This window comes from Epinephelus lanceolatus, chromosome 9 (assembly GCF_041903045.1).
Source record: "Epinephelus lanceolatus isolate andai-2023 chromosome 9, ASM4190304v1, whole genome shotgun sequence".
Taxonomy (NCBI): Eukaryota; Metazoa; Chordata; class Actinopteri; order Perciformes; family Serranidae; genus Epinephelus; species Epinephelus lanceolatus.
In genome coordinates this window covers 46,612,018-46,625,054 of record NC_135742.1, presented here as the reverse complement: position 1 = coordinate 46,625,054, position 13,037 = coordinate 46,612,018, and the positions used below count along the sequence as shown (strand labels likewise).

The 13,037-nt window shown below is 44.2% G+C and overlaps 1 pseudogene; it reads right to left on the bottom strand.

Moving 5' to 3' along the window:
• LOC144464372 (uncharacterized) overlaps positions 1–8,197 on the bottom strand; it is a 36,237-nt pseudogene extending 28,040 nt beyond the window's left edge.
• Between the last annotated feature and the right edge of the window lie 4,840 nt (positions 8,198–13,037).

The window sequence follows — 13,037 nt, the reverse complement described above, 5'->3', positions numbered from 1 at the left end:
GCGACATAAGATGACAAAGTAACATATGAACTCTACACCACCCCCTCTCGGTACAGGAAACCTCTGGTGGTGTGGGATGTGGTGCAAAATGCCAAACAGCTTCAGCCTCTGAATAGATCGCTCCACATGTATCCTGGCCCTGGATATCTGTCTGTTTTTGCTTACTTCCTCCTGTGTGAACTGTCCATCAACAAGGAAAGATGGGATGTTCAGTGAAACTCCCTCTGGCAAAATGTCTCTGATGGTGAAACCCCTGTCTGCCATTACCATATCACCTGGTTGAAGATGCTGAAGAATTCCACAGTCAGCTGTTACAGCTTTGTCTGAGGCACTCCCACCATAAAGGTCACTAGCAAAGGTAATCACTCCATTGGGAGCCACACCAATCAGAGCCTTCAGTGTGGTATGTCCTTTGTACTGGCTGTACAAATGACTCTGTGTCTCCAGGCTCACTGTGTTAGAGACAGCTACCTCAGTGCAGTCAAGAACTATTCTACAGTTCTGAAAAGCATGAAAACAGTCTGGCAGCAAGGTCTGATTTTTGGCTGTGGAGGGGATGTTGTTCTCCATCATACCAACATACAAAATATCATACAGTGCACTTACAATGGTGGTAAAGATATCTGTTACAGTGGCTGTGCTACAGTTAACCTGGTTGCCAAGTCCATATGCCCACAATTAAGCTTGAGCTTCATGAGGGTAAGGAGCAACTGATCAACTAGGGGCGTAATTTGTACAGTCCAATCAGAATGATACTTCACTTCAAATTTGGAGAGAAGTGCTTCAAAAAATAGGACAGTGGCAGCATCAGGCAATCCGGTGTAATACTGCACTAGGTCAGGATTGGAGGAAATTTGGCTGAAGGAAAAAAATTGTTTCTGTTTCTCTAATTGTTTTTTCAGTTCTTCGTTCTCCTTTTTAAGCATCTCATTCTCTATCTGAAGCTCAAGACTTGTTGAAGTGCAGGGGGTCTGCACAGCTGCACTGTCAGCATCTTGCAGCTGATCTGATCTCTCCTCCTCCTCACCACCAGTAGCAGTAGCGGTGCTTCCTGCCTTGTGTTTTGGGGTATGGCTGGGATTGGCAGGGAAGTGGAACGTCTTCCCCTCGTTCCATTTAAAGCACGATGGCCCAGCAGCTTTTCCATTTGGAAAGTGCCAACCGCACACCCTGGAGCTGCAGTTTGGGGTGAAGTTTTCACGCCTGTAAAATAACAATTAGATCTTAATTATTTACATGCTTAGGTAAAAGATGAAACAGTGTTCATAAAGGCCTGGTGTGACTAGGGCAGTGTTTCCCAAACTTTATTTCTGGGGACACACTTTTTAAAAATGACAAACCATTGTGACCCGATTCACAACAGGTCTTATCTAAACAACGTTCTCACGGTCATAGAAAACCTGGAAAAGTCCTGGAATTAAGTAAAATCATCTAAACTTTTGGAAAAGTCATGGAATTTTGTTGTCTGTGATGTTATCAATTCGGCTATCTTATAGTCAGTCCTACCAGAAAAATGCGGAGTTTTTTTGTGATTGTTGCGGGCAAAAATCCTTGATTATGCGGCACGTTTTCTTAAAAAATAAGATGGAATATGCGGGATATTTATGCAATGTCATGTGATGAAATTGCGGGAACTTGCAAAAATTGCGGGAACTTGCAAAAACTGCGGTTTGATGAAAAAGAGGAAAAAAGTGATTCCCCCCTTAATGTAGTCATTTCTAATTACTTCCTATGATAAGCAAGCATACTACATCACAGAAAGTGCAGGGAATATTTAAGTTCTCATCTTGTTTTCTTTCAGACCTTAATAAACACATGGCTCAAACTTACAAAACATTGCTGAGTCAAACAAGTTCTGTAGCTAGAATATGCTACAACTTATGTAAAAAATAAATAAATAAGATATATATTATGTCATGAAGGCTATGGAGAGAGATCCGTTTTTGCGCACCCGCTGGTTAAGCGCTTTTTGAAAGAAGTCGGGCGACAGAGACCTGTCACGCCTTCTTTGGCACCGCAGTGGGATTTACCCCTGGTGTTACGCGCTCTGGGAGAACCTCCCTTCGAGCCTCTGTCACAAATCTCTCTCAAACTACTGTCATTAAACACAGCACTTCTCTTAGCCCTGACTTCGTAAGAGAGTGAGTGATTTATGTGCGCTCTCAGTCTCCCCGTCTTGTCTCGTTATCAGAGATGACGGGAGCGCAGCTACTCTGAGGCCGAATCCCACATTCATGCCTAAAATCATAACCAGCTCTTTTAGGTCGAGAGTTATTTCACTGGAAGGTTTCTTCCCTCCTCCCCACGGGAGGAGAAGAAACATCACACCGACTCTGCCTAGTGCGCGCTCTGTCTCATTACGTGACGTGCACAGCAAGCCTCAGAGAGAGACAACAGTTGTTTGTACACTACAGAGAGCATTCACAAGGAAAACCCCTCTTGCAACGAAAATGCGAGGATTATGAAATCATGCAAGCCCCGCATATTTCGCGCATTTTACACGGAAATCGGCGATTTATGTGGCGAAAGTGCGGCGTCTTTGAAAAAATGCGGCCCCTGCATGAATATGCGGACTTTGGCTGATTATGCGTTGAATTATGCGATCGCATAATCACGTTTTTCTGGAGGGACTGTATAGTAATCATGGGCGCAAGAGCTCCATCACTCCTAAAACCTTCTTCAGGACCTCTAAAACTTTCCTCAACTGGGCTGTGAGATGCATGCAGTTTGTAATGCTGAGAAGTAGGGGTATGCGATATTGATAAAAATTAATGAGTAAACGCTGTGTGTGTGTGTGTGTGTGTGTGTGTGTGTGTGTGTGTGTGTGTGTGTGTGGTTACTCTGTGCCACTGTGTGCGCGTTGTGAACCATGGTGTGGTAATGTGTGGTAGCTATATAAACTGATCGGGGCTGATTAGCTGAAAATCTGCCGATCGTCATGCCGTTTCCCCTTTCACAGCCACCGTCAGCTTGTTTCACATCGTATAATAATATTCACATGTACTACATGTACATTGAGTACATGTACACATGTACTCAATGCAAAGAAGAGGGCCTTCAGAGCTGGTAACAGGGAGGAGGTGAGAACAATACAGGGGGAGCTGAAGATGAAGATCAGGGAGGCTAAGGAGAGGTACAGGAGGAAGCTGGAGAGGAAACTCCAGCAGAACAACGTGAGAGAGGTCTGGAGTGGAATGAGGACCATCACTGGCTTCAGGACCAACTACCACAGAGGAGTTGAAGGCAGCATGGACAGGGCCAATGAACTGAATCTGTTTTTTAACAGATTTGACACTGCTGGCCCTGCCCATCCCCCCCCTGACTCTTCTGCTGTCTGTCTTGGTCAACCATCTCCCACTCTGCCCTCCTCCCCCACTCCTCCCTCTCACACCTCAACACCCTCCTGCTTGACCCCCCCTCCTCCTCCTCCTCCTCACACCTCATCCCCCCGTGGTCAGACTGACTGCTCTCTCCATCATGAGGACTACACCCCTCCCCCAGATGTCGTCACCTCCACAATGTGCTTCACTGCTGACCATGTGAGAAGACAGCTGATGAGACTCCACTCAAATAAGGCTGCAGGCCCTGATGGTGTCAGCCCCAGGGTGCTCAAAGCCTGTGCCCCCCAGCTATGTGGAGTACTTCATCATGTCTTCAACATGAGCCTGAGTCTCCAGAGGGTCCCCTTGCTGTGGAAGACATCCTGCTTTGTTCCTGTGCCAAAGACGTCACGTCCCAGTGGCTCCAAGGACTACAGACCCGTGGCATTGACCTCCCACATCATGAAGACCCTGGAGAGACTCGTCTTGGAGCAGCTCCGGCCCATGGTCAAGCCACTTTTGGACCCCCTCCAGTTCGCCTATCAGCCTCGACTTGGAGTTGAGGACGCCATCATCTACCTGCTCAACCGCGTCTACGCCCATTTGGATAAGCCGGCGAGCACTGTGAGGGTCATGTTTTTTGACTTCTCTAGTGCATTCAACACCATCCGTCCAGCTCTACTGGGTGACAAGCTGACAGCAATGCAGGTGGATGCCCCCCTGGTGTCCTGGATTGTAGACTACTTGACTGGCAGACCACAGTATGTGTGCTTGCAACGCTGTGTGTCAGACAGAGTGGTCAGCAATACCGGGGCCCCGCAGGGGACTGTCCTCTCTCCCTTCCTCTTCACCCTCTACACCACGGACTTCAGCTATTGCACTGAGACCTGCCATCTTCAGAAGTTTTCTGATGACTCTGCTATAGTTGGATGTATCACCAAGGGTGATGAGGATGAGTACAGGGCTGTTGTGGATAACTTTGTCACATGGTGTGAGCAGAACCATCTGCAGCTCAACGTGGCAAAGACAAAGGAACTGGCTGTGGATCTGAGGAGGACCAAGACACCGGTGACCCCTGTTTCCATTCAAGGGGTCAGTGTGGACATTGTAGAGGACTATAAGTACCTGGGGGTACACATTGACAGTAAACTGGACTGGGTTAAGAACACTAATGCTCTCTACAGGAAGGGCCAGAGCCGTCTCTATTTTCTGAGGCGACTGAGGTCCTTCAACATCTGCCGGACTATGCTGAGGATTTTCTATGAGTCTGTGGTGGCCAGTGCTATCCTCTATGCTGTTGTGTGCTGGGGCAGCAAGCTGAGGGTGGCGGACGCCAACAGACTTAACAAACTGATCCGCAAGGCCAGTGACGTTGTGGGAACGGAGTGTGACTCTCTGATGGTGGTGTCAGAGAGGAGGATGCTGTCTAAGCTACGAACTGTCTTGGACAATGTCTCACACCCACTCCACCATGTGCTGGTCAGGCACAAGAGTACTTTCAGTGGGAGACTCATACCACCAAGATGTACCACTGAGCGCCACAGGAAATCATTCCTGCCTGTGGCCATCAAACTGTACAACTCCTCCCTCTGAGTGGCCCTGAGACTTTCACACACTGCAATAACTTAATTTAACTTGTGCAATAACCCCGTTCACCCTGACTGTATATATTCTGTTTGTGTAAATTTTGTTTACAATATATATATATATGTATGTATATATATATATATATATATATATATATATATATATATATACATACATATATACATATATAATTTACGTTTATGTTTGTTAATAATTTCTGTTTATTTAACTATATATTTGTTAATACTATTGTTTAAATTTCTTATATTTTCATGTATCTTTCCTGTCTTGCAAGGAGCACCTGTAACATAAATAATTTCCCCTCGGGGATCAATAAAGTATTTCTGATTCTGATTCTGATTCTATGCAAAATGGCATGATTTTCGACTCAGCCTTTAAATGTCTTGTTATAGTTCAGTCTAAAACTAAAGCTACTTCTTTATTTGTGTGACTGCAGTCGCTAACATATCGGTATGTTTACCGGCATATTAGCTTCATGCTAATTTCAGAGCGTCAGGTGTTATTGAAGTTATTTATAAAGTTAATCTTACCTTATAGCCTTCAACCATTTCCTCTTCTCTTTCTCGTCACATGGAAATCTAAAAAATGACAACTTGAGGTCGGTTTTTGACTCAGACCAATTGAGACAACATGGGACTAGTGATGTTACGCTCTAGCCTAGGGGTCGGCAACCCGCGGCTCTGGAGCCGCATGCGGCTCTTTCATGCCTCTGCCCTGGCTCCCTTTGGCTTTGAAACAAAATGTCAATAAATAATGGCTATTTAATTTTAATTTATTTTATTTTATTTTATTTAGTTAGTTTATTTTAATGTAATAGTTGTTATTTTGGTGAGTTAGGTGATCTTGTAACATAAAAATAAAAGGTATTTTAATATTTTGTCGATCGAAATATACGTCACACCCCCTATGCATCATCTCTTGCTGCCAAGCAATTGTATTATTTTTAGCGGTCAACCCCCAGTAAGCTAGCAATGGACAGATCAAAAAAGAGAAAAATTTCTGATGAAAATAGAATATTTAATGCTTCATGGACAGATTCATTTGCTTTCACTGTTGACGAGGTTGGTTCACCTGTGTGCTTAATATGTGGGGAGAAAATAGCAAACAACAAAAAATCAAATGTTGAAAGACATTTCCAGAACAAACACACAGCATTCGCGGAAAAATACCCAGCTGGAGATGACCGAAAAAGAGCAGTTTCGGAACTGCTACAGAAAGCTGATCAGAGCAAAAATACTTTTAAGAGGTGGATGAAGTCTACAAATTCAAGTACTTCAGCTAGTTTTGTAGCAGCTCAGGAGATCGCCAGGCACGGGAAGTCGTTCAGAGATGGAGAATATTTAAAAGAATCGTTCATCAAGATATCAGAACATCTATTCTCAGACTTCAAAAACAAGAGTGAAATTGTTCAGAAAATTAAAGATATGCCTCTCTCTGCAAAGACTGTCAAGGACAGGACCACAAAAATGGCAGCAAACATCACCAGTCAACAAGTTAAGGATATTAATTCGGCTCCAGCGTACTCAATTGCCTGTGATGAGTCAAAAGATGTCAGCGATATTGAGCAAGTTGCGCTACTATGCAGATATGTGAACTCTGCTGGGCCACAGGAGGAAATAATTGAGTTGATACCACTTAAAGGCCAAACACGGGGGGAGGACATCTGTGAGGCTGTGTTGGATTGTTTAAAAACCAAAGAAATAAACACCAACCACCTGGTTTCAGTGGCTACTGATGGAGCACCGAGTATGACAGGAGCACAGAAGGGGTGTGTGAGTTTACTCCAGAAGTCGCTGGATAGAAAGCTGCTGACGTTTCACTGCATCCGGCAAGAGGCATTGTGTGCTCAAACATTCCCTGTGGACTGCACAGAAGTGATGAATCTTGTCATTCAGATAGTGAACAAAATAATAGCAAAAGGATTAAACCACCGACAGTTCCGTTCATTATTGGAAGAAGTTGAAAGCACATATTCCGATCTCCTGAATATGACTGCATTTACAGCTGTGAGTCAACCCGATCTTGAGATCGAACTGGCTGACATAGCTGACAAAGACATATGGGTGTCTAAGTTCAAAAGCTTGACAGCTGACCTTGAAGATGTTGCTCGTCAGAGGGCCAGTCTTGCTCAGGGGCGCAAATGGAGTGATATTGAAAACCTGCCCAAACCAGACAAACTTGTGTTCGAAACATGGAGTGCCATTCCCGACACTTACATAAACATGAAGAAGTATGCGTTTGGAGTCCTGTCGATCTTTGGATCCACAAACTTATACGAGCAGATCTTCTCCAGCATGAACTTCATAAAAAGCAAATATCGGTCTCGCCTCACAGATGACAGCTTGCAGTCCTGTGTGAAAATCAAAGTGACGTCTTACACCCCCAATATGGATAAGCTGTGCAGCGAAGTTCAAGAGCAGAAATCACATTAACCAGGTGAAATAAATTATTTAATGAGCTATTATTTTGCAAATGTATATTTTTATATTGGTTCCTGAACTGATTGTGTTTTTATATTCAGGTTGACGGTTGACTGCTGTACATGACGAAGAAATAAAAGGACCACGGCACACTGAAATAGACTTACGTCATAATAAAATATAAACTGGCATTTGTTTGTTTTCCCTTTTTTAGTTAAAGCGAATATGCCGCAGCTGTATGCCTTCAGAATATTGGAGCGAGTTGATTTTTTTTAAATTCATTAATAAGGGAAGGACCAGTGTATTTTTTTTCTAGAGTTCAAAAGAATTTGGTGTTTTGCTCCGTTACACCCAGAAATAAAATGTGAGTCGTTTTCTGTCTAGTTTTTGATTTCATAAATGCTATAGCATAAGTGTAATTAAACTATAAGTGGTGTTATCGTCATTTTAGGGATCAAACAGAGTTTGCGGCTCTAGGTGGGTTTTATTTGGTGGGAAATGGGCTCAAATGGCTCTTTGTATGCTGAAGGTTGCCGACCCCTGCTCTAGCCAGTTTGCTCGACACAGTGTCGATCTATTGAAGCACAAGTGTTCCGAGGCAGTGTTTCGATCCCTGCTTCGGCACGCCCACAATCACGTGACTACCGGGAGCGAGGCCTCGTTACAGGCAGTCCCAATGGTCTTTCACTTAGATGCAGTTCTGACACACAGCCAGCAGATGTCACTCTTCTGATTGTATGAAATGCTTCGAAGCAGTGTGTCATTCTTGAAGCAGGTGTGTCAAAGTGGTTCAATGCTTCATGAAGCTTCGATTTCACCATCACTACATGGGACACAGCACTGCGGCATTGTCTGGCTGGATGCGCTGTACTCCGTTTGGACCCGGAAGCAGGAAATTCGTCTTGCGTGACGTCATGACTTTACAGGCGGATATTAAACCAGAGATATTGGATGAAGGGAGATACCCAACTGTAGGCTTATCCACTGTTAAGAGAACGGTTACTCTTCCTGTCTCCTAAGTGGGCGTGGTTAGCTCTCCCTCCACTCAGAGCCTGGCTTGTGGAAAATGAACCCAATATTTACTTTAGTGACTACAGGGCGAAAGAACTGACCATAAATTGTGATCACGTTCATTTTCCTCATTGACGACAATACATTCAGAGCTGCCGCAAGTCTTCTACGGGGGCGTGGCACTGACGTCACTGAATCAGGAAGTGAGCTGAGTTGGGTATCTCGCTTCATCCAATATCTCTGATTAAACGCTCCCAAGCTCTACAGTGCAAACTGGAAAAATGTCACAGAGGTCTAGAAACCTTAGCCAAATCCAGAAAGTCACGGAAAGACAATCAATCAACTGAACTGCAGGAGGTTGCGGAAGGCAGGGACTACAGTGGAGTTGGTACTCCCCTGGTCCCGGCCATCCTGGACCTGGATTTCTAAGTAGTGAGCCCTGTACAGGACTTGAGCATCAGCTCACATGGCCTAACCCTCAATATGCACCACCTGGGCGATCCAAGGTTCCCGGGACAGTCAACATTGGAATCGAGTGGGTCCATCCTCAGCAAGGCCAGATGTTTATTGCCCTGCCCCTGAACTGACCCCGGTCAGGATATGCAGCCTGCATGACTCCATGTAGGAGCCATATGTGTGTGTGTGTCATGTTGGTAAGTCTGAATGTCTATGTGATGTGGGTGAGTACACGCCATTGGTGCTTGGGTGGTGGGCGTGTCACTGTGTGGTGCCCTCTGTGATTGCAGATGATTATGCTCACCTGTTGTCAGTTCTGTGTTTGTCCACGAAGGAGGGTGAGTCGGGAGGGAAACTTTCTGTTGACCGCTAATGCTAGCGCTTAAACCATCATGTTATTAATCCTGTTACTTGTATCATGATCAAACCTTGCACTAGCACATGTGTCAAATGCATGGCTTTGTGATATGGCATTAAAGAGAAATGAACCAAGTAAAGGAGAGAGTGTGAATCAGTTTGTGGGCGCGTCAAAGTTATCTCCTGTGCTTAGCCTCCTGTGGCGTGTCGATTTTATAGTGATCGTCAGTCAGCCGCAATACTCCAAGAAGATCATGTGAAGATGATTCAAATGACTTTGTAAGTCATTAACTTATAAAGGGGGTCCCCTTTTACACCCAGAGGTAATGCTTGGATTAACAGCTCTGCTCTGAAAAACAATGCACGCTTTGATGACCGCATCCTGCCACTTCATGTGCCCCAAGGGGGGAGACAAATGTCTCTGTGTGCTAAGACTGAAATGTATGTTGTCATATCCTTGTTCCTCTTTGTTGACCGTTTGACATATCCTGACTTATACACACACATGATCATGTTTTTATCTTAATGGTACTTTGCTTGAACCCTGTCAAAGCACCAGATTCATATGTGTAGAATTCAATATTAGTTTCAACTCTCTAACATGTAGCCATACTGCCATCTTGTGGCAGAGTTAAGAAGAGTTACCGTAAGGAAGTCAACTTTATATATTTTTAATGAAGATATAACTAGGGATTATTAATCAACTTGTTGCATGAATACATGCTCCTTCATTTTGTTTCTCATATATTGTCATTGAATTAATCAGTGTGTGTATTTGACGTAGGCTCGCTGATACCACGGCATAATAAGTGTATTTTGATTTAATGTTAATCTGTATGTTTAATTGGATGTTAAGAAACAATGTTGACCATAGAGGGAAGAGTATACGTTCTTCGCGCGTAACATATAAGTATACAACCTCGTATCAGGAAAGCATTAAAGTTTCCTCTGATTATATCTCAAGGGGATATATTTTTCATCACGAGGGAAACCCCCTTATCAGGACCGCCGCCCACTTTTTGGGCCAGTCAAATACCTGTGCGCTTGACGCGGCTCTCTCTCTTGTATCTGGTGTTCTCTTGTCTCTTGTGTTGTCGCTATTGTTTTCACTCTTGTTTTCTCTTTTGTTTCTCTTCTCGGTTTTTTTTTATGTCTTTTGTTAGTTATTCCCTATCATTCGTACTGTGAGTTCTGCTGTATTTATTCGCATTTTACCTTTTTGTTGTGCGTAATTTCCTTTATTACGCTTTTAACTCTTTTGTGCTCATGAGCAAAGTTATTTTGAACTTATCGATCCAGTTTTCTTGTATCTCCAGGGTTTTCAACATTTTTACACGTAATAGTAACTTTGACAACAATATTGAACGGCCAGCGATGGTGTTGTCATAATATTATAAGCGAGTAACCAGAACAAAGTAGACAGCACCTGCCGACCAACCTCTTCGCTCCAGATTCATCAGAACTGGCTGCCAGCCACTTGCCACAGTGGTCCTCCTGCCCAGCCCACAGGCCTTCTGCAGCGTGAACCAGCCCATTGGGCACCCACAGGACATCGCAACTTCAACCGCTCTCCCCGCTGTGAAACAGCCGTGCCAGTCTGCTGGAAAATCTAAGAGCAGCCAAGCGACAGTCCCGGGGACCTAAAGGAATTTCACCTGTGATCCCCGCTGTTGAAAGTAGGCCAAAACTTCCATAACTTGAGTTAGCCACTGTGCGGTGAAGAGGGAGGTCGAACAGGAGGCTTAGTTAATTATCTTGATTTTAATTTAGGTTTCATTAGGTCTAAGTGAATGGTTTTGCGCATTCCTGCGGTCCCCATTTATAATATAGGCTGTTTTAATATACTCTCCCACTATCGCCAAACTAAGTAAATCACACGAGTGTTACTTCTCATTTCATTCCATTTATATACTGTTAATTTTGTGTTGTGTCATATAATCATCATTTGCTATTCATTTATTCAGTGTTACCTATTTAGTTAAATAAATCTTCATTTATCGTCAAGTCGTTGTCTGTGATATATATCTTGTGGACCGGAGCTGAGATCACTGTCTAGAGAATTCATAACCCAGATATTGAGATTGATTCATTATTGACCGCTGCAGCTGTTTCCGAGAATCAGGGATGGGCCAGGAGGCGACAGCAGAGACCTTGGCGGGATCCATCTCCATGTGGTCTCGACTGATGATGTACCCCAGGAAGGAGACGGAGGTGGCATGGAACTTGCACTTCTCAGCTTTAATGAAAAGTGAGTTCTCCAGCAGGCGTTGGAGCACAGTCTGAACATGATGTACATGTTCCTCCTTGGTCTGGGAGAAGATCAGGATGTCGCCCAAGTAGACGAATACATAACTGTTTAGCATGTCTCTTAGAACGTCGTTGGTGAGGGCCTGGAAAATGGCCAGGGCATTGGTGAGGCCGAAGGGCATAACTAGGTACTCATAGTGTCCGGTGGGTGTGTTGAAGGCCGTCTTCCACTCGTCCCCCTCCCGGATCCGGACCAGATGGTAGGTGTTGCGGAGATCCAGCTTGTTGAAAATTGTAGCCCCCTGAAGCAGTTCGAAGGCCGAAGCGATGAGTGGGAGGGGGTAGCGGTTCTTGACAGTGATGTCGTTGATGCCCCTGTAGTCGATGCAGGGCCTCAGGGAATTCTTGCCGACAAAGAAAAATCCCGCCCCAGCGGGTGACGAGGAGGGACAGATGATCCTGGCAGCCAAGGCGTCGTTGATGTAGGTCTCCATCAGGGCTGTAACCAGGGTTATGAAACTAGTGAGGTACAAACCATGCGAGCACGCAAAGTGCGCGAGCAAAAAAATTTTGAGCACTTATTTATGAATAAGAAGTAAAATAAATAGTGTTTTAAACTGTGCAATTACACAAATACACAATCACATAATGTTGTTGACTGGATTCTTTATTTTTTCTTACTTTTGGCACTCTCAGATATAGATATATAGGCTATTATTGACCTTTTGGAGGGCTGGCTGGATCCTGTCTCCAGAGGGTTCAACTCACTGAAAGTACATAAAAAGGACAGACAGACAGACAGACAGACTTATGATCAGTTAATGTAAATGTGAAACACGCCCCGTAATCTCTTGTTTATGTCCTTTTTTGATCAACATTATGTTTCAAATTCATAACACCTCACAGGTGTGGCATATCACGATGCTGATTAGACAGCATGAATATTGCATAGGCTGGCCACAATAAAAAGCCACCCTGAAATGTGCACTTTTGCTTTATCGGCGGGTCTGTGGGAGTCAGAAAACCAGTCAGTATCTGGTGTGACCACCATTTGCCTCACACAGTGCAACACATCTCCTTCTCGTTACATTACACTAGCTAACGTTAGCCAGTGAGATGAGATGAGATGACGATGAGATGAGATAAACTTTATTGTCCCCCGAGTTAAAATTTGTCTTGGGCAAGTACATACAGCTGCTGCAAAATAGTGTTTTCTTTTTGTTTCAACAAAACTATTATCATGACAGATGCGCGAACTGGCGAGTAGCCTATGTTCGTAGTTCGTTCCTTACCTCTCATTTAGGTCTCAGCACACGCGGAGAATCTCTTCTTCTTCACCCCAAAACATGTCCAGTCAGTGCCGGTACACATTTTTTTTTTTTTTTTTTTTAGAAACACAACTCCTGATTGTCGGCTGTAGCGGTTAATATTATTTGTGATCTTTCTATGAATTAGATTTTCATATTTTTTTGTAAAATGTATATTATTATAAAAAATCCCAGGAAATAGTAACCGAGGTATTTACCTCGGGTACCTCATAGCTAGTTACGGCCATGGTCTCCATGCCCTCTCTTTCAGGTGCAGACAGAGAGTAGAGGCGGCCCGTGGGGGGCGTGGT